The sequence below is a fragment of the Mustela putorius genome, unplaced genomic scaffold, assembly GCF_011764305.1.
Source record: "Mustela putorius furo isolate JIRA1106 unplaced genomic scaffold, ASM1176430v1.1 tig00003859_pilon_pilon_pilon, whole genome shotgun sequence".
NCBI classification, from domain to species: domain Eukaryota; kingdom Metazoa; phylum Chordata; class Mammalia; order Carnivora; family Mustelidae; genus Mustela; species Mustela putorius.
The window spans coordinates 25118884-25143190 of record NW_025422011.1 but is presented as its reverse complement, the minus strand read 5'-3'; the positions used below and the strand labels follow the sequence as shown (position 1 = coordinate 25143190).

The window sequence follows — 24307 nt, the reverse complement described above, 5'->3', positions numbered from 1 at the left end:
CCTCTTATAGGAAGCGGGAGTCTTAGCGGGCCAATAGGCGCCCGAGGCGGCTGGGAAGCAGCCAATGAGAATGGAGTTTGCCTGCAGGGCGGGGGCGAGTCGGCCCGGAGCTGACCGCGGCTTGGTGCTGACGGTCCCCGCCAGCCTGCACCCTTAGTCTTTAGATATATGCGACTCGTGTTTTAATTAAGCTAATGCCAGGCCATTCTTAACTACATAAGCCTAATATTAAACAACCCAGCGCTGGAAATTCCCTCCAAACCAAGATGACATCTATTAACATAATGACCTTCTATAGGCTTATCTGTTTCTCCCGGTGGGCACCAAAGCAGGAATTCCCCCCTCCTCCCCCATGTCTCTGTGCTTCTGGTTTGATAGCCCAGCCCTACTTCACCATTCTTTTGGTGGCTTCCCTTGTTCCTTGAGGAAGAGCAATATTTTAAATTATTAGAAAGGAAGAGCTCAACAGGCTTCCAATTAAAGAAATGTTAAAGTTGCTAGCAGATGAGAATGCTTTATGAGCAGAAAAAATGTTTGAACAGCATGGCACAAAAGCCAAATATTTGGACTAGGTTATTTATTGGTTGAGTGCTCAGTCCCTTAGATCCTTTCCCAAAGGACTATGTATGTAACACATTATATTGTAGGATATTTTCCTTCATTTTTAAAGTCACATTTATTAATGTATAATTTACATACAGTAAAATCCCCCCTTTGGAGATGTACAGTTCTGCGTGTTTTGACAAACACATACAGTTGTGTAACCACCAAACAAAATATAGAACATTTCCATCACCTCAAAGAAAGTCCCCTCGTTTCAATCCTTCCTCTATGTTCAGAGCAGGCAATGCAGCATCTTTGACTCTCCCTCTGACTTGCCTGCCTCACTTTATAAGGACCTTTGTGATTACTTTGTGCCACCCAGATAACCCAGGATAATCTTCCCATCTCAGAATCCTTAATCACATCTGCAAAGTCCCTTTTGCCATGAAAAAATAACATATTCATAGGTTACAAAGATTAAGACATGGACACCTCTTGCCAAAATTAGAAGGTTTTTGAGTGGTATCCAGATGGGAAATGGTCTTTTTCCTTATGTTTGTACTACTTTCTAGATCTGTGAAAATCTTTTTTCTTTAAGATTATTTATTTATTTGAGAGAAAGAGTGCATGCATGAGCAGGGGGGAGGAGCAGGGGGAGAGGCAGACTCCCTGTTGAGCAGGGACCCCCAACATGGGGCTTGATCCCAGGACCCTGAGATCATGACCCGAGCCAAAGGCAGAAGCTTAATGACTGAGTCACCCAGGCATCCCAAGATCTGTGAAAATCTTTGGCAAGGAGTTTTCTGATCCAGAGATGTGCTTTTTGAGATATTAAAAGTACTGATTCAATAGATGGAGGAATACTCCATTGCACTCCCTGGATCTTCAGCAGGACATATTTGAGAGGGACACATCCCAATTTCCTGTTTCTCATATGCTAACCTGCCCTGGGGGTATCTGTGGATTGGTCCTCCTTGATCTTTACCAGCTCTTCCTCTTCTTCCCCCCAGATTCTTCTGAGAACCCCAAGGTTCTTCTGAGCAAGGATCTAGGCCTTCTCCTCTCAGTCTATACCCTTTTCCTTACCAATGTTATCACCTCTCCTGTTTTTAAATGCTCTTGATATGCTAACAATTCCAAAATATATAGTCCAAGACCAAACCTTCCTTATGAACTCCAGACCTTTATATCCAATAGCTTATTTTATTCTCTACCTCCATAACACATTGGCATCTTGACGTCTCCAAAAGAGGACCTGGGAAAGTAGCAAGTGTTGATGAGGACGTGGAGGATACGCAAATTGTCGCTTGCTGCTGGTGGGAATATAAAGTGATTCGGCCATTGTGGAAAACAGTTTGGGTTCCTCAAAAAGTTAAACAAAGAATTAACGTATGACTTGGTAATTCCACACCTAGGTATACACTCAAAAGAAATGAAAACAGAATCTAAGCAAATCCTTATACACCAATGTTTACAGCAACACTAATCACAATAGCTGAAAGGCAGACACAAAAGTCCATCCAAATGTCTGTAAATGGATAAATGGATAAACAAACTATGGTATATACATACAATGAAATACTGTCCTGCCATAAAAAACAGGGAAGTACCGGGCTGCCTGGGTGGATCAGTGGGTTAAGCCTCTGCCTTTGGCTCAGGTCATGATCTCAGAGTCCTGGGATCAAGCCCCGAATCGGGCTCTCTGCTCGGCAGGGAGACAGCATCCCCCTCTCTCTCTCTGCCTACTTGTGATCTCTGTCTGTCAAGTAAATAATTAAAGTCTTTAAAAAAAAAAAAAAACCAGGGAAGTACAAACACATGCTACAACCTGAATGAGCCTGGAAAACGTTATACAATCTGAAAGACAGACACGAAAGGTCACACTATTGTACAATTCAATTCATAGAAAATATCCACAATAGGTAAATCCATAGAAACAGAATGCATTGTGGTGGCTGCCGAGGGCAGAGAGGGGGAGATTAGGAGTAACCATTTAGTGGGTACAGGGTTTTATTTTGGGATGATGGAAATGTCTTGGGACTAAACAGAGATAGTGGTTACACAACATTGTCAAAGTACTAAATGCATTGCTCAGTTTAAAATGGTTAATTTTATGTTATATGAATTTCATACCAATAAGAAAAGATCTCCCTGACTGCCTCAAGTCTCTTTTCTTCCTGCTTTTGCTTCTTTTTCATCTCCTTCACCCCACAATGACTAAATTTGATCTCTTCTACCTCTAATATATTCTTGAACTCATCTACTCCTCTCTATCTCCTCTGCCACTAAGCCAGTCCAATCCAACACCATCTTGTCTCTGAAATATTGCAATTATCTCTTCACTGGTTCTTTTTTCTTCCTCCATTCTCATTTTTAAACTACACCAAGAACTACTGTTGAGTCTACACAATCATTTTTGCCACACTTTACAAATGCAAACAACAAATATGTCACTACACCGACCATAACCATAAAATGGCTCCCCATTATTCATAGGATGAAGTTTACTTATATTTTTTAAGACACATCTAAATTGGGGCGCCTGGGTGGCTCAGTGGATTAAGCCGCTGCCTTCGGCTCAGGTCATGATCTCAGTGTCCTGGGATCGAGCCCCGCATCGGGCTCTTTGCTCAGCGGGAGCCTGCTTCTCTCTCTCTCTCTGCCTGACTCTCCGCCTACTTGTGATCTCTCTCTCTGTCAAATAAATAAATAAAATCTTTAAAAAAAAAAAAAAAAAGACACATCTAAATGATCAGACTATTACATTTAGCAATCAACAGCATGGGTGCAAAAAAAAAAAACTACATTAAAACCCTTTGTTGGAATACTTTACATTTTCCACAGAATAGATACTAAAATAACCTGCTATACAATAGATACTAAAATAACCTGCTATACAATTAGTCACAAACACCGTCCTTGAGTTTTTACCCAGACACATGAGGATTGTCTAAAGCATGCCTTCTTTGTAGCAGTTCAGCCCTGCCCCCACGCTGCTAGGCTGAGTGGACAAATCTGTTGTAACAGATTTGTAATAGCTTCCCTGTTCCTTCTCTGGCTCTCTTCTCTGCTACCCTTTGTTTCCTGACAGCAATGAAAACCTCCTGTCACTGCTGTCCCTCCTGCTGCTGCTGCTGCTGCTGCAGCCGCCACTGCCACCTTGATTTAATGGTCTGGCAAAGTATTGGCCTCCACCACCACAGGGCCCAGAGCTTCTGTCTCCAAAATTTCCTCATTTCAAGGGTCCATACTTTGAAGATTGATTGTTGTAGTTGCCAAAATCATTATAGTTTCTGCCACCTCCAAAGCTGTTTCCATCATCACCAAATCTGTTACAGCCGTCGCCAGGGCCCCATATCCATCCCCACCTCACCCGCCACCCACTGAAATTCCCTCCACAACCAAAGTTGTCACTCCAACCAAAACCACCTCCATGACCTCCACCAAAGTTTCCAGAACCACTTTGACCTCTCTCAGTGAAAGAAGCACTAATCTCTTGCTTAGTTAGGACTCTCCTTACTTCACAGTGGTGGCCATTCACAGTATGAGAATTTTGAATGACGGTCTTGTCTACAAAGTCATGGTCATCAAATGTTACAAAAGCAAAGCCTCTCTTTCTGCCACTGTTTCCATCAATTGTGATTTCAATCACTTCAAATTTCCCCTACTGTCCAAAATAATCTCTTAGATGATGCACTTCAGTGTCTTCCTAATGCCACCAACAAAAATCTTTCTCATGGTTAAGTGGGCACCAGGTCTTTGAGAATCTTAAGACAGCCCTCTTTGTTTCCACACTCTTCTGTCCACCTTGTATGGCCTTGCATTCATGGCGGCATCCGCCTCCTCCACAGGAGCAGAGGTGACAAACCCAAAGCCTCTGGAGGGTTTGGTGTTTGGATCTCTCATATTCACACAGCCTGCAGGCGTTCTCCATTGCTCAAAATGGCTCCTCAGATGTGCATTGGTTGTTTCAAAGCTCCAACTTCTGATGAAGTGCTTCCCCAGCTTTTCAGGCTCTTTGGGAGACTCTGGCTTAGACATGACAGCAGTGGGAGGGAAGACTTTAACTCTCCGTACTCAGCGGCATCCGCAGGCTGGAAGACGGGGGATGAACTTTTAAAGTCTTTTTCATCAACTGCAAAGACATCCAATCTGGCCCTAATGCAACTCTCTAGCTTGTTACCCTATCACCTCCATTCCTTCACCGCATTCCATCCACCGTTCTGTTCTAGACTTCTCTGCAAAGCTCCTTCCCACTTCAGGCCCTTCCCACATGCTTACCCTGAAGATCTCTACCCTCACAGGCCAACTCTGTCTCCTTACCTGATTATCTTGTCCCATCCTTTATTTAGATTTTCACTTCAGGGTCAATATCTTCCCTGAAGTAAACTATCCCCCCGTCTAAGTTAGGTTCGCCGCTTGGCCCTTCCTCACACCCCGCCCTTTTACTCTAGAGCACTTACAGCAAGTTATTACCCAGGTAGTTGTGTGGCTTCACTTACTGATACCTCCCACAAGGCAAAAATTGTTTCTTGTTTTTGTTATTGTTGTGGGCTTTTTTTGATAAATCTCCATTGGCTATCCCAGTGCCTGGCACATAGTAATCTCTCGATACGTCTTTTCAACTCATGACAACTGAATGATAGAAGCTATGTTGTGTGCATATGTGCAGTCTGGCATTTCTGTAGACCTCATTCCCACTTGTGCGTGCTGCCAGACTGCCTTCCAGAAAGATGATACCAACTTCCATCCCTACTTCCAAGAATATAAAACGACATCCTCACCCCAACAAACGGTGGATGCTATTCATTTTAATTTCGATAATCCGAGTAGCAAAGACAAATATCTAATTTTTAATTAGCATTTTTGTAATTACTAACAGAGCTGAGCATCCTTTCAGACATCTGTTCACTTGTGAATTTCCTGTACTGCTCATTCTTTAATGGGTTATTTTTTTCTTATTGATAAGCAGGAGCTCTCCAGATATTATGGATGGTAACTATTTATGCATCACCCTCACCCAAGCCTTTCATGTCTTTAAAGTCATTTCAGATATCTTATACTTTACAATGGTTTTGTTTTTATAAAGTCAAGTCAGTCTTTTATGCTGCAATTTAAAGGAGCCCCTGGTCACTGCCTTCTCCCTTGTTGCAGTTCTTAGGTGGACAGGGGGAGATTAGTTGTGGGTGCGGGGCACAAGAAGTTAGGAGTGGAATGGAGTGCCTGGGTCGCTCAGTGGGTTAAAACCTCTGCCTTTGGCTCAGGTCATGATCCCAGTTTTCTGGGATGGAGCCCTGCATTGGGAATCTCTGCTCAGCAGGGAGCCTGCTTCCATCCCCCACCCCCTCTGCCTACCTCTCTGCCTACTTGTGATCTCTGTCTGTCAAATAAATAAAATATTAAAAAAAAAAAAAAAGAAGGCAGGAAGCAGGGAGACTGGCTGAAAGGCTATTGAAGGGGTCCAGCTGAGATAAGATGCTGCCTATGAGCAGAGTGCAGCTGAAGAGAATGAAGAACCTACAACCGAGGATGTCCTTCACAGGTGGAGTCAACAGGATCAGCTGATGGCGGGGGGGGGGGGGGGGGGGTGGCTGGTTGGGGAAACGGAGTTTCAAGGATAATTTATAGGCTCTTTACATGGCAGCTGGGTAGATTATTGTTGCACTTACTGAGATGCAGATGGTGGAGGGGGAGCAGGTTTGGTAAGGTGGAGAAAATTAAGGCTTGTTTTGGACGTTCTAAGTTTGATATGCCCCCTTGCTATCCAGATGAATCATGTCATGTAGGCATACGCGATGGGAGTCTAAAATTCCCAAAGAGACCATGGACATAGAAATAAATGTAGAAGTCATTGGTATAATGACCATACATAAAGATAGTGCATAAAATCACAGGGCTAGGTGAAATTTCCTCAGGAGAAAATGTATCAAGAGATAAGAAAGAGGGGTGCGTGGGTGGCTCAGTGGGTTAAAGCCTCTGCCTTCTGCTCAGGTGATGATCCCAGGGTCCTGGGATCGAGCCCCGCATCGGGCTCTCTGCTCAAGTGGGGAACCTGCTTCCCTTCTCTCTCTGCCTGCCTCTCTGCCTACTTGTGATCTGTCAAATAAATAAATAAAATCTTAAAAAAAAAAGGGGGGGAGATAAGAAAGAGGCCCAAAACTGGGCCCTGGAGCATGCCAATGTTCAGAAGCTAAGAAAAGAAGGACAAGGAGGCTGAAGGGATGACACCAGGGAGGGAGAAAACGCAGGTGAACATGGTATCCGAGAGCCAAGAGGAGAAAGTGTTTTAAAAAAGAAAAGGACTTTAAAAGAAAGAAAGAAAGGAAAGAACTGTCTGTTGCCTTTAATGCTACTTCAAGTGAAGGACAGAACTATAACCTGGGCTCGGCAACAGGGAAGTCACTGGGATCCCCGAAAAGGGCAGTTGTCAGTGGTATGGAACACAGAGAATCCAGTTTACACGAGCAGAGGTGAGATCAGGCCAGAGCCAACTCTTTCAGAGGAGTTTTGCTGTAGAGGAGCAGAAACAATGTGCTTGCAGCTGGAGGGGGATGTGGGGTAACGGGAGCAATCTTTGGTTATTGTTAAGATAGGAAATACTACAAAAAAAAGATAGGAAATACTAAAGAAAAAAGGATCTTGTAGGGCAGAAGAACTAGATGATTTAGAAAGTGGGAGAATAATTATAGGAGAGAAGTCCATCCTACTGATCTCATTGGTTCTACTTTTTTTATTGTGTTATGTTAGTCAGCATACAGTACATCATTAGCTTTTGATGTAGTAGTGTTCCATGATTCATTGTTTGCATATAAAACCCAGTCCCCCATGCAATCGTGCTCTGATACCCATCACAAGGCTCACCCACTCTAATAGGTCACCGGTATACATCATATCCTCTGAAAAGGCACCTGAAAAAAACAGCCCTTTTAAAATAAGTGATCATCATAAAAGTCAGCATGGTGGTTTATTTTGGGGGAAGGCATATAGGCAGACATCCGGCTGACTGGCAAAGTTCTATTTCATGCACTAGGTGATGGATATGGGAGTATTTGCTTTTTAATAATTCCATAAGATGCACATTGGTTTTATGCAGTTTTCTGTTTTTGTGCTTTACTTGTAAAAAAAAGATTAATGAAAAACAAACTGTATAAAAATAATAGTATTTTTAATCTTTTCTTTTTAATATTTGTACCTTGTATCTGTTTTTCGTCCTACTGTATTAGGTAGGGTAGTCAGAACAATGCTTAATAATTCTTAATGTTTTGTTCCAGGCTTTAATGGCAATATTTCTAATGTTTTAATTAAGAATCATATTTGCTATAGGTATCATGTTTTCTTTTATTTCAGACTACAGAGGGATTTTTCTCAGAAACAGATGTTAAATTTTATCAAGTGAATTATTGGCACTCACTGAAATGATGACATAGCTCGTCTTTTTTTAAATCTATTAATCTATTAAAAGATTTCCTAATGTTAAATATTTGTAAGATAAACTCACCTTGATCATTATATATATATATATATATATATATATATATATCTTTTAATATGGTGCTAAATTTTATTTGCTGACATTTTTGCCTATAATTTTTGCATCCATATTAATAGAAAAACTGGCCTGTAGTTTTCTTTTTGTATGACTGTTCTTAACCAGCTCTGTTAACAGGGTTTTTTAATCTCTGTAGAATTAATTTAGAAATTTCCCACCATTTTCTGTTGCCTTGAGACAGAGACAAGGGTTAAATAAAAAAACAAGGTTTTTTTTTACTACCTTTCCAATGTGAATATTCTTAGCCTTTTAAGGTTCTCTACTTCCTTATGAGGTAATTTTAGTATTGAACATTTTCCTAGAAAACTATCCATTATTGAAAGGTTTCCATGCAGTTAGGTTCTTTTAGTTTCTTCCTTAATTTTTTTTTTCCTTTATTACACTAGAGCACTAGAGTCAGAGAATGTGCCTGTGTGATTTCTGCTTAGGGAAATTTGTAAGGATGTTCTTTGTGGCTCATTACATTATCTAATATTATGGATACTCTATTACATTTGAAGAGAATATGAATTCTTTGTTTGGGGGCACGTACTAATCAGAGTAAGCGATCCTGCAGGAACAAGCTATCCCTTTATTATGTTGAGACAATAAAGGTTTATTTCTCTCTCACTCTAAGTCCAACACCCACTGGGAGACTCTGCAGGGCAGCTCCCCTCCATGTGCTTCTCTGGGTGGGCGGTTAGTCAGGGATGCGGGTAACTTCCATCTTGTGCCTCCACCATCTGTCTACGGCTGTCACCAGAGAGGAAAGAGAGTTGTGAGGTGGCATGCCAGCTCTTAAATGCTTTGGCCCAGAAATGACACTTGTCATTTCTGCTCTCCTTTCATTGGCTACAACTAATCACCATGCCCTTCCTTACCACAAGGCAGCGGTCAAGTCTAGTCTTCCTAGAAGCCCAGGAAGAAGACTGGAACCAAATACAAAGAGCCCAGCTATTTTTTACTATAAGGTACAAAAGTCTATACATGTGTGTGCATTTAGAACATAGGCGTTGAGAACGTGGGCTGTGAGGCCAAAAGCAGTTCTGCCATTTACTTAGCTGGGTGACCTCAGGCAACTTACTTAACTCTTTCATGCCTTGGTTTCTCTGTCTGTAAAATGAAGATGTAATAGCATCCTTGTCTCAAAGGATTGGAATCCTCATTGTTAGCCCTTGAGACAGGCATGCTATTATATTAGTCGTACCACTTGTAAGACAGCCCAGGCGTCCCTTTAAGTTTTTTTTTTTTTTGCTTTGAATCCTATTTAGTTTTTCGATTCCTGCCCTCTATTTTATCACTTCCCTAGCTTTTCTTGACCCACCCCTTTATTGTGTGTTGTCACGGCTGTCTCCTTTAAACAACATAAAATTTGATTTTCGTCTCAACAGAAAAATCTTTACTTTTAATAATAGGATTTGACACATTCAAATCATGGGTATTAAATGCATTATTTTTTTTCCTTTCACAACCAGATTTTTGCTGGATTGACCAAATTGTCTTTGTGGCCCCCTCTCTCTTTGTAAACCAGTAGTTTAGAAATTCCGTATCTTTTTTCCTTTCTCAATAGTGATTATTCTTGAATGCCTAGTAAACACACTTCAATGTATAAAATCTAATCCTGTCAACACCAAGATTAATCAGTAACTATAACCTTTCTCCTTAACAAGACAAAGAATTTAGAATGCTCTTCTTTCCTCAGTCCACTCTATCTCAAACCTCCCACCGCCTCACTCATTCATTCAACAAATCTTTACTGAGCCTCAAATGTGTGTTGAAATTTTACTTGCAAATTATTAGTACATTAACATTTAGTGATTGCATCAAATACTACATTATCAGTGATGATTTGATCTCAACTAACAATTTTCCTTGTTTATTGGTTCATTGCTGGTAGAGGACATTACTGTTTCTGACTTCTGGATCTATTCCCTCTTCCTCTGTTAACAGAACCTCTTTCTTCTGGGGACTCCCTCTTGACTCCCACACTCAGTCCACTTGCTTTGGATGAACCTGATTCTGTCTCTGCCTACACACTATTAGGACAGTCACATGACTCTACATCAGCCTGGCAGAGGATTGCTAGCCTTTAGCCAGAAGGAAGAAAGGAAGGGCCAGTGATAGTCACATGACCCAATCTGAACCAATAAGAATCAGGCCCAAGAACTTGTTTACAATTAAGAAGAAGAGAAATTCTTTTATCTTTAACCTTGAAGAATGATAGCTAATGAAAGTCACCCAGAGGAGAAGACTTATTGAGAGTGATACCAACATGGAGAAGAGCACTACTGAAAGAGAAAGAGAAAGCAGGACTTAATGACATTGTTTGAATATCTGGAACCAGTCACAGCTGACTTGATCCCTTTTTCATCAAACAAAAGGGTTCTGACCCATAAGTTACTGTTTCTTCTATCCTGTGAACTATTCTTTTATTTTCTTGAAGTAAATCCTTGAAAAACAATTTTCAGAAAGATTGCATGGGTGTTATACCTTCAGAATGATGAAGTCCCAGAACCTAAGTCAGGTTCGGTGGGGTGAGGAGGTTCGGAGCTGATGACTAAAGAAAGAATTCTTAAGACGTCGTTTGTGCAAAATGGTGGTTTATTAAAGCACGGGGACAGGACCCGTGGGCAGGAAGAGCTGCTGCTGCCCCGGGTTGTGAAGGTGGGCATGTTATATACCCCACGGTTGGGGGAGGTGGTGAAGGAATGGGAGATTTCGACAGAGTTCTCACATGCTAGGGAGGGCCTACAAGGTGCCGGGGGGAGTCTTTGCCCTTATGGCTTGATCAATGTCATCTTTAGGTCAGGCACTAACATCAAGATAATGGGGGATTCTTGGTGGGGCATTATGATCTGGCTATCATTTACATTCCTTTCTACCCCAGTCTCCTCCAGTTTATGGTGGGAGGGGGACATTAGGGCTTCAGGAACCAAGAGTTATTTGCCTCTGGAAATTTGTGCTATTGATAAGGTAACCTCCCTGTTTAGGTCTCTAGGACATCTTGTAGAGCAAGGGAGATTCCTGTTCTGCAGGATTGCGATCCCTGCAAGTTAACTATTTATCGTTTTATGGCAATCAGGGGTGCCTGAGGAATGCTACACATATGGAGGGGAGCGGGTGAAGAGGGGGTGCAAGGCGCCAGCTTTTGCTTTGTCCTCAGCCAGCCTCCTGCTCCCTCATCAAGAATACTCATATGACCAAAAGTGTTCCAGTGCTGGAAACTTGCTTTGTCCTTTCATGTGTCTCCTTGGGAAAATAACAAGTAAAACTAATACAGCATTTTGTATGGGGGCAGTTCAATGTTCATGTAATATAGGAAAAGAACTGTACATGGATCATTCTAGGGAAGCGTTTGAGATTAGCGTGTAGCATCATTTTATTTTCACCCCTACAACTATGCTATTTGCATGGCAGTTCAGGAGAGAGGGTAAAGTTGAAATGTATAGTTGTGCAAATACACAGTTTTGCTTAAAATGATGTTTCTGGACCTAACAGTTGACCCACATGCGGGCAACTCCTGTTTCCCCCCATCCTATTTTTAGGTAATGTACATGAAAATTGATGTAAAATGTTTAACCCTATATACATTTTAATTTTTTCTTATTCTTTTTTTTTTAAGATTTTTTTTTTTAATTTATTTTTGACAGAGATCACAAGCGGGCAGAGAGGCAGGCAGAGAGAGAGAGAGGAGAAAGCAGGCTCCCCAAGGAGCGGAGAACCCGATGTAGGGCTTGATCCCAGGACCCCGGGATCATGATCCGAGCTGAAGGCAGAGGCTTTAATCCACTGAGCCACCCAGGCGCCCCTAATTTTTTCTTATTCTTATGAAGAATAAAAGATTGTAACTTAGCCAGGTGTTTCTGTTATATATATGATTATGTATGTAAATTCTCTAGATTTGGTCTTGGCATATGGGAAGCACTCAGTAATTGCAAGTTTCCTTCCTCTTCCCTTTCCCTGTGGCTCTTCGATACAGAAGAATATCACCACAGACAAGAACATTTATTTTAATATATGTTTTAACTCCAAACCCTTATACAAATACCTCATCAAAGTTTGAAAAGCCATGATAGCATTCATCATCTACACAATTATCTTTTAAAAGTTACAGTCCCAAGATGTTATACTTCTAAAGATGGGAAAGGACATGTTGAATTTTTAGTGGTGAGTTGTTGAGTAATACATTAAATGCGGGTGTATACTGTATGGAATGCATGGAGAACTTTTCTTTTTTGTCCAGTAAGACTGAAGTGCATACAGTATGCACCCTTCAGGGAAAATCATCCTCTGCAAAATTATTCTGAGGACCATCTATAGGGATTTTATTTTAATACCATGCTATACACAAATTGAGGGTCTAAATTGCATACTTTCGGACACTTGGGTGAGGCTCAGTGGGCTAAAGCCTCTGCCTTTGGCTCAGGTAATGATCCCAGAGTCCTGGGTTCAAGCCCTGCATCAGGCTCTGTGCTCCATGGGGAGCCTGCTTCCTCCTCTCTCTCTCTCTCTGCCTGCCTCTCTGCCTACTGGTGATCTCTGTCTGCCAAGTTAATAAATAAAATCTTTAATAAAATAAAATAAAATAAAATGCATACTTTCTAATTGCCTTGTGACTGAAGATTGGTAGAAGGAAGAATTGTTTTGATAATCACAATCCAGTTTATATTTATGATTTAAAAAAAATCCTTTCAGAGGAAAAAAGAATGTTTTTTCAGGTTAAAAAAAAAATGGGGCCCAAAGTAAAAGTTGTGCTTATTGGGGCGCCTGAGTGACTCTGCCTTCGGCTCAGGTCATGATCCCAGGGTCTTGGGATCGAGCCCCGCATCGGGCTCTCTGCTCAACGGGGAGCCTGTTTCCCCCTCCCTCTCTCTGCCTGCCTCTCTGCCTACTTGTGATCTCTCTCTCTGTCAAATAAATAAGATCTTAAAAAAAAAAAAGTTAGTCTTATTATTCTTCAGTGTGTGTGTGTGCATGTGGCAAAGTGCCTTTTTTTTTCCCTAAAATAGTCTTAAATATAGTGTTTTCCATTGCACAAAGTGCTTTTATTTATATTGCTTATTTTGGTCTTTAAAGTAATGGGAGACAGAACAGTTCAGTGACTTGCCCAGACTTACACAGCTTGTAAAGGACAGAAAAAGAACCCGAAACTAGCTGTTCCAACAGCGCTGTGTTGTCTTACTCATCATGCTACCACTTCTAAGATGAGAGTTGGTTTGAATGCCCATGAATGAGTATATGTTTAGTTTACATTTTGCCATTTAATTAAAGGGGATCTCGGAAACAAACTGCAGCCAGAAGCCAGAAGCCACAATCACAGCGGGGAATGCTCTCTGAGCTTACTCTGGTCTATGGATTATAATTATTTGTTTCCTTGTTTCTCTCCTTTACCAAAAACTCCTCCAGAGCAAGGACTGTGCTTTTCATCCCTACAGCCCTGAATCCAACACAGCACCTGTGACAGAGAAGATGTTCAACATATGTTTGTTGAGAACAAATGAATGAATATAAAAATAAGCAAGACTACGTGAGAGAAATGAAAATGTGATGATAAAACAAAATGCTCTCTGTAATCCTTTATCAGAAAGGTCAAAGACCCATGTATCCGAGTATGAATCAGAGGTGTTTGTACAAGACCTCAGATGTTACAGGCCATATGGGATTCTACTCATGTTCAAATGGAAAGTAGTTTGATGAGACAAAGGGATGAGAGAGAGAGATCAGGCCAGGACATAATCTCTTGAGTCCTCAAAATCCAAATCTACTAAATCTTCCTCCAAAAAGCACGTAATCTTCACAACATGATACCTTCAGTGAGCACTCATCTCTAACAACACCCGGATGGCTTTCCGGGAAGAGCTGTGCACACGTCTGGTTACACGCAGCGTTATGCAAATCTACTTCAGTTGTCAATTACTCTTTTAAAAATTACAACTGGAAACCCTATTTTTTATTTGAACAACTTTGCTTCACCATTATTACTCCAAGAAATGTTGGCTTATGGTCAAACACATTGAACAAAACAGCCCAATTAGTACTGGTCATGACAAAGCCTTCTATTTGCTATGTATTATAGCTTACCTAAAGTCAGAGAGAGTGACAGAGGGGGACCAGGGTCCCAGAACTCACTTATCCCAGGTAATTTTCTCCTCAAAGTACCAAAAAATTTCAAATAATGGACTATGGAACCCAAAGGATTTTTTTTGTTTCTTCAGGTTTTTAGCGTTCTTTAACTTTGGGTTCTAAGTCATAGGAAGCTTCCTTGTCTATTATTACGAGCTAATTATGAAATGCCCAATACGATCCGGAAGAGCCACGGCATTCTAAGTCCAGAAGGCATGACCTTCATAAGAGACAGTGTGAATACTGCCCCCTGGAGTTGTGCAAGACAGCATTCCTGATCATGTTAATAAAGCAAACTGTGAGAAAAATCCCATTAACTATGGAAATATATAACATTCCAAATCACTAGGACATGCCGGTTGTTCAGATTTTCGAGGAGGAAGGAGACTATCTTACAGCATTTGAAAATAACTGTGCATGGAGAAATGGGCCCTGTTGCTCAGGCGCACTTGGTTTCCCCAATATCTGCTGTCTTAATGTTTGCTTTGTACCATTCAAAGAGGCATGATCACCCCCCTCATTCAGTGCAACTAGTCATTTCTCCTACCAGCCAAACAGCATTTGTTGGGGCTGCAGAAAGCAAAGCCGGTACCATTTGTCTAATTAATGATCTCTGAAGCTTTTATGAAAGGGTATCACTAAGTCTACAACAGGGAAAGTGAGCAAACTTGATTAACCTCTTTCTCCTTTGTATTTCTAACTGAGTTCATCGAAGTGTGGCCAAGCTTTTACAATGATCAGGAATATTCTGAAAGAATCTAAATGTGACCATCTAGAAGAGTGAAGAAAAAAAAAACATCATACAGAGAAAAAAAATGGAATGCCACTCCAGGAGTTCCAAATAGACACAAAGGAGAGATCATCCCCTCGTCTTTGAGGAAATCCTACCTGGATGGCATTAATACCCCAGAACCCCACACTGGAAGAGGTTAGTTGGAGCCACCTTTTCTTAGGTGCCAGATATCAGAAGACTTTACAGGCTCCATTGTGACAGAAATCAATTTTTAAAAGCCTCTGTCTTTTCTTACAAAGAGAAGCAGCCATGCCCTTAATCTGCCTTGAGTCATCACTGAGGACTCTGGCTTATGTATTATGTAACTTTTCCTTGAAAGGTAACAAGCCATAGATAATAAGATGTGTAAATAACCTGGATATGACCTGCTAAGTAGGCATTTGATACACCTGAGGGACCAAGAGGACTCACAACAAAACACGACCAGGAATAACAAAGCCTCAAAGAAGCCAGGAGTAGCCTTTGTACTTAGTAGATGATACCAGCCAATCCGCTCACACGGCAACTTAGCAAGTTCAGAGGCGCTTCAAAACGCTCCTGCACAGTGAGCTGCTCCATTCTTTCCTCTCCAGGCTGTGTGCATGCTCATCCCATTGAGGCAGGGACACACAGTCCCAGATGCTCACGTGGCCAAAGGCAAAGAAGCGGAAATTCCACATGTGGCCATTTTATTTGCCAACTGGCCCACATGTACAGCAGAAATGGTTATTGTTTGTCTCTGTAATAAAATCACTGAATAAATTTTGTAGAGCTTTAAATCAGCTTCGTAAGTGTCACCAGGCAACTCCCCCAGGAAAGACAGGGAGAATGGTGAGGTACAGAACTCCAGGGACACAGAAAAGGATCAGCGTATGAGCGTGTGTCTCTTGCAAAGGACTGGTGCTAGAAATGCTAGAAACTTTCTGCTAACCATGAAAATCCAATCATAATGCAAAACCCCAAAACCCATGGAGCCCTGACATTGGTAGCAACCAATTCTACGCCAAAGTGGAGCTCCTTCTGAAAGCACTGCAAAAATCCAATGTCACAGTCATGGACCAGAAAAACAAGGATGAGCCCACGAAAAGCGGCAGGTGTTGCTTATAAGTTTCATTTTCATGTGGTGACAGCCATAAGAGGACTGGTAATCTGCGTCTTTCCGCCACATTATACCTCTGAAAGGCTCGTGCTGGCTGAGTAACCTGCTGACTGGACCAAGAACGCCTCAAGGATACAGAAGGTCGGATCCAGGTTTTGTAGCACCTGAAGCTTATTCAATTTGGGAGACCGTTCAAGAAAATGACTAAAAATTTCACAGCTGAAATTGTTAGGCACCTCCCAGGCATTTTGGAAAGGGCTTGAGCAAGTTTGAGGCCCTTAACATAGTACCTCTCAAACTTTGTTATACATTAGACCATGTGGGGAGCTTTAAAAATCCTGATACTCAGTTTGCACCCCATACCAAGTAAATAAGAATGTAGGGAGAGGGGGCATGTGTGGTGGGGAGAGCCAGGTATCAGCATTTTTAAAATACCTTTAGGTGATTATTATGTGCATCAAACTTTGGGGACCACTGCTTAAAGGTTAAGCTTTATTAGCTTTAGGTAATTCTATCTCTGGATAGGGAGCACAGCTTTCATTTATTTAGGCAATTAACACTTATGGAACAACTGCCATATTCCAAGCACTGTATTCCCAGTCCTTGGCACTGACATGTATCTGGGAATCAGCTAATGCTTGCTTAATATCCGAATGAACTAGTTAGGCTGTTTTACATTGGAGGTTGGTTGTAAACCAGATTTGGAATTCTCCAATTTCTTTTCCTTTAGATGTGCCAGCCTTTAAAGGAACACTCTTGGTTTACTCATAACATATATATTAGGTGGTCCCTATGGATTCTGGATACAAAGTTAGTCAGCAAACCTCCAGCCTCCTAAAATGTAATGAAATCAAGTCCCGCATCGGGCTCCTAGCTCAGCAGGGAGTCTGCTTCTCTCTCTGCCTCTGCCTGCCATTCTGCCTGCTTGTGCTCTCTCTCTGACAAATAAATAAAATCTTTAAAAAATATATTTATCATCTATCATCACCTGCCCCTTTGTTTTCTTGGAAATAAACCTACGTAGAGGAATACAGAATATATCTGACTGTAGAAATACCGAAAGACGTCTGTAAAGATTCTCTTATCTATTAAAACTTTGGTAAGTCCATCCCCTTGGACTCTTTCCCCTGTTATAGGGTCTCAAAATTTAACTCATAGTGTTACTCACATGTGAAAAGGTACAGCTTCATTTTGCTTATATCAAATCTGCTATTTCTCTGGAGCCCACATCTGTTAGTAATAGGAAAATTAATAAGCCAAAGATCAATTCATTTTAGATCCAATCTATTTTAATTTACTCTGGTTCAACAAATGAAATTGATATTATCAATATTGTCAGAATTCAATCTTTAAGAATTCTTCAAGAATGGTCAATCTCAAAACAAAACAAAACAAAACAAAACAAAACAAAAAACCCCAAAAACCAAAAACCAAAAAAAAGTTTACGGTCTTAAAGAGCTTCCTCCTAAGATGGTGTCCATAGCGGTGTAACCATCAGACTTCATGGTAGATGTGAAAAGGATTGTGTTCTTTCCAACTGTGAACTCTCAGCCTCCAGAGTGCTGGCTGCTTCACCATTGCTTGCACCTATGTTCTACAGCTAATGCAGATTCAGGAGGGCTCTTCTGGCTTGGGTCAGTTTCTAGAATTCTCCCTAGGTGATGGAGCTTCATCTCATCTCCCAGTAGCACCAAAGCCTGGCGTCTCTTATATACACATCATTCTTCCAGCCTCCTGGACCAACCTTCCCTCAAACCCCCTGCCTCCAGCCTCTGCAGTGGCATCATCATGCTGTGGTACGGCAGGCCTATTGGCATGATGGCTAGCTCTCAATTCAGCAGATACCTGTATGGAGAATTCAGAGAACTTGGGAAAGCTAAAACTCAGAGCCTCCCTCTGAAGGTGGGATATGGTCAATCCCTGGAATGGAATGAGAGTAGCCTGAGACGTGGTATCTTTGTAAGGTCCCAAAGAGAGGTGTGGCAAACATTCATCTTCTGTCCTTGTCATTGAAGGTGGCCAGTGGTGGAAGGGTGCTTGTTGTTGGGCCTACATATAAACTGCAGGGAGATAACCACCGAAGAAAGGGCCAATCTATCTTTTATAATCACGTTAAGAGTAAAAAAACAAACAAACAAACCCAAATCTCCTACTGGCAGGTAACTTGCAGGAGTGAAAGTGTAACAGCACCCCAATTGGTCTTAAGGGTTAACTTGCTTCAAGCTTGTGCACTCCTTGCTTGCTAACATCAATCTCTTGATCTGTAGCAGAACTAACCTACTTTCCTTGAGATGTACAGACCCCTGGCCTTCAGCATCAAGGACCAAACTTTCCCAGAAGATAAAGCCTGACTACATCCAAAAACAGCTGTTGCTAATGCCAGCAAGTCTACTCAGGGTCAGGTTGACAAATGACTAACCACCTGGGCACCTGCTTCTCTGGCACACAGAACCCCCTCCCTCCCTTTTCCCATGACTTCCCTGGATGGGGAATATGGTCTTTGAGACCTTCGTGTACCACCTTCCCAAGTTGCAAGCTTCCTGAATTAAGCAACCATTCCTTTCCCACCATCACCTGTCTCTTGAGTAATGATTTTCAAGTGGTGAGCAGTTGAATCTGAATTTGGAACTGGTTCTCTGTCTGGTAACAAAAGTACATCACTTCAAGGGAAGTGACATGGTCCTTGACTTTCAGGAACTGATAGAATGAACACCTATTAACTAGCTCTCTGTTTTCTTCCTATTTTGAATTGTCACCTTCTTACTCCCACAAACCAAACAGTGCTTAACACGTGTCAACTCCAAAAAAATCACAATATATTGTGGCATGAATGAATAAATGAGAAGTGTTCTACAATTCAGTTTCTCTTACTGGTTCAATAAACTTCAACAAAACACTTATTGATCACCTGTTGGAAGTTCATCTCTGATATAGAACATTTTATTAATATCCCAATGCTCCCAAGAAGAACCAAATCATCTGTCCACTGAAATCCTCTGAGGCTCAACAGCAACATTACAATTATCAGCACTGGCACAAAGGGCAAGAGAACTGGTCAGAGTGACAGTCAGGGCTAAAAAAAGAATTGAGCTCCAATTTCAGCGCCAGAAAAGAATAGATTCTAACTAAAGAAAATATTTCCCAAACTCCAAGGATGTGACAAATAAGCTCACAGCACCTTCTCTATAGTGGAAGTAGAGCAATCTAATTTGTCTGATGGCAATCACATGAGCTACAAATCCCCTTTTTTGCTTCTTCTGCATTTACTTCCAGCAGCAGGTACTCATGGCTTCATGGGTATATACTGGGTTTGCTACCAAATGTTTCTCTTCTGTTTGGAATTATATGTGCAGAGCTGTGCCCCAATTCCCATGCCTATATCCTCCCCACTATCCAGCTACTTTCTTCTGGATCTTTACATCAAGAACTGCAAAAGAGAATAAACTTCTTGGCTTCCACTGACAACACACCCTTGAATCTCCTTCTCATCCCTTCTCCAGATGAGAGGCTTTGGAAGCGAGGCAAGAGAGGAACATATTTTTTTTTTTCTTTTCCAATTAATTTCCTTTTCTTTCAAGTCTAAGTAAACTCTGGGCACAGAGCAACCAGGATGATATGATTATGGAAACTATTAATCTCTCCATCAAAGGAGAGCCAACTCATGGTTACGGAGTAATTGGCACGTTCCTCCAAAGGGCTTCTGCAGCACGATCCCCCTGGTTTCCTTTGGGGCCACAAGAGTTCAGGGTACAACTTCCTAGAACATAAAATAATCCTTGAGTGCTTCATGAATTGTTGTGGAAAATTGTGTCTTCATCCATGTGCTCTAAAGAGAGAGCAAACCCACATTAAAACATGCCCAAATTAAAAAAAAAAAAAAAATAGGGGAAAAAAAAAGTCCAAATAGAATAAAAAAAAATCTAAGATTTTCAGATTACTCAAGGTTCATCTGAAAATATGAAATCTGGATCTCTGAAAACCATTCAGATATCACTTGCTGTGGACAACAAGCAAACAGTACATCTGGAGCAAGAAGTCTTCAAATCGCTTTCAATATTGGCTACTACAATCACAAAAACTGAAATTATTTCTAGAACTGATTATGACAAACAGGACATTATCTGGTTCGTCCAAACCTCAAACAAACATTAAAAAAAAAAAAAAATAGGGCATTTTGGGGACTTTGTTCCGGGGTCCACAACATCAGCAGATTTTTTTTCGCCCAATGGTAAGACAGTACAGACTTCTCCGAGATGGGGGAGTTAAAGGATTTGTTTCCTCCAGGAGTATTTGCTGATTGGCCAAATGAATGCTTGCTCCTGGGCACAGGAAAGACAAGTCCAATGCCAATCACACTTTGAAGAAAGCACATTCATGGATTTACAAATGCCACAGCCTTCCAAGTACAGTCCCAAAGGAAGAGTGAATTTACAGAGCTGCCAAATTCCTCAAATGGTATGGGGTCAACAGACAGCACTCAAAACAAAACTACCGACTCGGTGACTTATGCTAAAGCCATGTACATGAATTTTCTTGACTTGTAGACTATAATACAGCTTCATCTACCCACCCACCATGATTTCAAGGTACACTCCTTCCTGGAAGCAAGTTCATACTTCAGGAAGTCAGAACTCCTCCAGGAGAATAAAAAGTCTTCCCACTGTCCCATTGTCGTAATCTGACTAACTGAGCAGGAAACTCAGTTCTACGAAGGGTCTGTTCCCAAAATGTTTCAATTTCTTATGTAATCACATAAACCCTGAACAGTAAGAGGGAAAACCCATAAAAGTAATTATAAACAGATTCCATGATGTCAAAGAAAAACCAGCTGGGGAAAGAATTTAATAAGCAGCCTTTTTTTTTTTTTATTACAATAGGCTTGACGTCATTATTTATTATTTCCAGCACTACAACACAAAGCCATGTGCTATACTGTAGACCAAGATGAAAAGGATATGTAGACTTTCCTGAGTATTTTAATATTCTCTTATTGACAATAGATAGAAGATCTGAACAAGGACCAGGGACAGGAAATGATTTTAGTGATTTCATTACAGTAATAGGGAAGAGCATTTCCAATGGGCAGGGTCTGGCAGATGGTCTGAGTAAGGTTTCAACTCCTAAATAGCCTGCAGTCAACAAGTCCAATATTGATATAAGCCCAATATGTAATTAACAAGGTGTCCTAGTGAGCAGAAAAGTTTTTACAAATATATGCTGTAGCCTTAGCAGTAGAACACAGGAAGCTGGTGTTTCCAAGGTAAATTTAAACCATTTCACAAGGAAAGATATTTAGAGGCAGCAAAAGGCACATAGTAGGCTGTAGCTAAAGAGCTCTTGATGTTCCAGTACAAGTTATATTTGCAATGAGGTATCAAGTCTGGTACATCTTCACCTAATTTTACTGCTCATGAAAAATAAATGCAGTTGTAGAATTTTCAGATTCTTGAAGCTTTTCAGATCTCATTCATGAAACCCTAAAAAGCTCTATAATATATTTTGAAATCATGAAGAGTGGTGCTTCCAGCTTTGCTCCTTAAGCTAATTGCTTTGGCTATTTGGAGTCTTTTACGGTTCCACCTGAATTTTAGGACTTTTTTTTTCCTATTTCTGTGAGAAAAAAAAAATGCTCACTAGGATTTTAATAGGCATTGCATTGAGTCTATAGATTACTTTGGGTAGCATGAACATTTTAACAATGTTCTTTCTTCCACTTCATGATCATGGGATGTCTTTCTACTTATTTGTGTCTGCCTGATTTTTGTGTGTGTTTCATAGTTTTCAGTGTGTAAGTATTTCATCTCCTTGATTCCCGATTAAGGTTATTCCTAAATGTTTTATTTTTTTTGACGCTATTAAAAATGGGATTGTTTTAAAACAGACATATGGACCAATGGAACGGAACAGAGAGCCCAGAGATATACCCACACATACGCAGACAACTGATGTCAACAGTGGTGCCAAGAATACACCATGGGGAAAGGAGAGTCTCTTCAATAAATGGTGTTAAGGAAAACTGGATATCCACAAAAAGGAGGGAAACTGGACCTTTATCTTACACCATACATAAAAATGAACTCAAAATGGATAAAACTGTAAATGTAAGACTGAAATGGTAAAACTTCACAAAGAAAACGGGAAAGCCTCTTCACATTGGTCTTAATAGTCACTTCTTGGAAAGACACCAACAGAACAGGCAACGGAAGCAAACCTAGTTAAGTAGGACTACAGCAAACTAAAAGCTTCTGCATAACGAAGGAAACAATCAACAAAATGAAAAGGCAACCTATGGAATGTAAGAAAATATTTCCGAACCATGTACCTTATAATGAGCTAATCATCAAATATACAGGGAACAACTCCTTCAACTCAATAGCAAAAAACCCAAGTAACTTGAATAAAAAAATTTAGGCAAGGAAATGAAGAGACATTTCATCAGAGATTACAAATGGCCAAGAGGTATATGAAAAGATACTCAACATCACTATTCACCTGGGAAATGCAAATCAAAACCAAAATGAGAGATCACTTCATACCAGACACAGGATGGCTATCATTAATACAAAGATAACAAGTATTAATGAAGATGTGTAGAAAAAGGAACACTTGTATACAGTTACTATGAACAGAAACTGGTACAGCCACTATGGAAATATTATGGAGTTTCCTCAAAAATATAAAAAATAGGGGTGCCTGGGTGGCAGAGTCAGTTAAGCGTCCAACTCGGGTTTTGGCTGAGATCGTGATCTCAGGATTGTGAGACTGAGCCCTGTGTCAGGATTCTCTTCCCCCCCACCCCCTGTCCCTCCACCTACTGTGCACTCTCTCTCTCTAAAATAAATAAATCTTTAAAAAAAAAAACTACCATTGACCCAGCAAACTTACTTCTGAGTGTATATCCAAAGGAACTGAAATCACGATCTCAAAGAGCTTATCTGCACTCCCAAGCTCACGGAAGCATTATTCACTAAGCCAAGAGAGGGGTCAAACCTACAGATGGAAGAAACAGATGAAGAAAAGGAGGTATCTACACACAAAGGAATATTATTAAGCCTTAAAAAAGAATAGTATATTAAGTACTCAGCTTGCATCAGTTCCATTAACCTTCTATTGGCCATTACGTAAATACATAAAAGCGGGGCTAAGGGGGCGTCTGGGTGGCTCAGTGGGTTAAGCTGCTGCCTTCGGCTCAGGTCATGATCCCAGGGTCCTGGGATCGAGTCTCGCATCGGGCTCTCTGCTCAGCAGGGAGCCTGCTTCCTCCTCTCTCTCTCTCTGCCTGCCTCTCTGCCTACTTGTGATCTCTCTCTGTCAAATGAATAATAAAAAATCTTTAAAAAGAAAAAAAAAAGCGGGGCTAGGAATTTTAGAGAGTGTAGAGAGTGTAGAGAAAAAGGACTTTGGTCCTTCCTGTATTGTTAGGATTTTGAAAAATGGTGTTCACATATTACTCGTGTTAATAAAAAAAATCTGTCAGCAAACAAGTAAATAAATAATTCAGGAAAAGTAACTTAAAAAAATAAAATAAAAAATAAAGTTAGGGGCTCCTGGATGGCTCAATGGATTAAAGCCTCTGCCTTCGGCTCAGGTCATGATCCCAGGGTCCTGGGATTGAGCCCTGTATCAGGCTCTCTGCTCAGTGGGGAGCATGCTTCCGCCCCCCCCTGCCTGGCTCTCTGCCTACTTGTGATCTCTGTCTGTCAAATAAGTAAATAAAATCTTAAAAAAAAAAAAAAAGTTTAAATCACTACAATTTAAATTTTCTAGTAGTCATTTAAAAAGCTAGAAAGAAAAGATGCAATTTAATAATGTATTTATAACTGGATATATCCAAAATATTATCTTTTAATATGTAATCCATATAAAACATTGATGAAAAATATTGTATTACTTTTTTCTTATTACTTTTCCTAAAGTCCGATATGTATTTTATATTTATCTCAATTTGGACTAGTCATATTTCAAGTGTTCAGTAGCCATGTGTGTCCAGAAGATACTGTACTTGGTAACAGCATAGCTGCAGACCCTTAACAGTATTGTATCAAAACATCAGACCCAGAGACTCATGCACGTTTGCATACTCATTATATTAAAGTAAAACCTTCATTAACCAAAATGAGTAAAGAATGAAAAATTAAAACTGACTGCTTTTGATTGAATTATGTTTAGGGTAGGGTTTTTCCCCTAATATATATCATGGGTATGTATATCTATATCTTTCCATTATATATATAATATACAT

General features: G+C 40.7%; 1 long non-coding RNA gene and 1 pseudogene across 1 annotated transcript; both read right to left on the bottom strand.

Moving 5' to 3' along the window:
* Positions 1-3297: 3297 nt before the first annotated feature.
* LOC123387764 lies at positions 3298-4584 on the bottom strand (annotated as a pseudogene).
* Positions 4585-17336: 12752 nt separating this feature from the next.
* On the bottom strand, positions 17337-23297 carry LOC123387776. Its single transcript, XR_006602272.1, has 2 exons — positions 22951-23297; positions 17337-19891 (listed from the first exon to the last, which is right to left on the bottom strand). It is a non-coding gene; the product is annotated as an uncharacterized LOC123387776 (long non-coding RNA).
* Positions 23298-24307: the final 1010 nt, after the last annotated feature.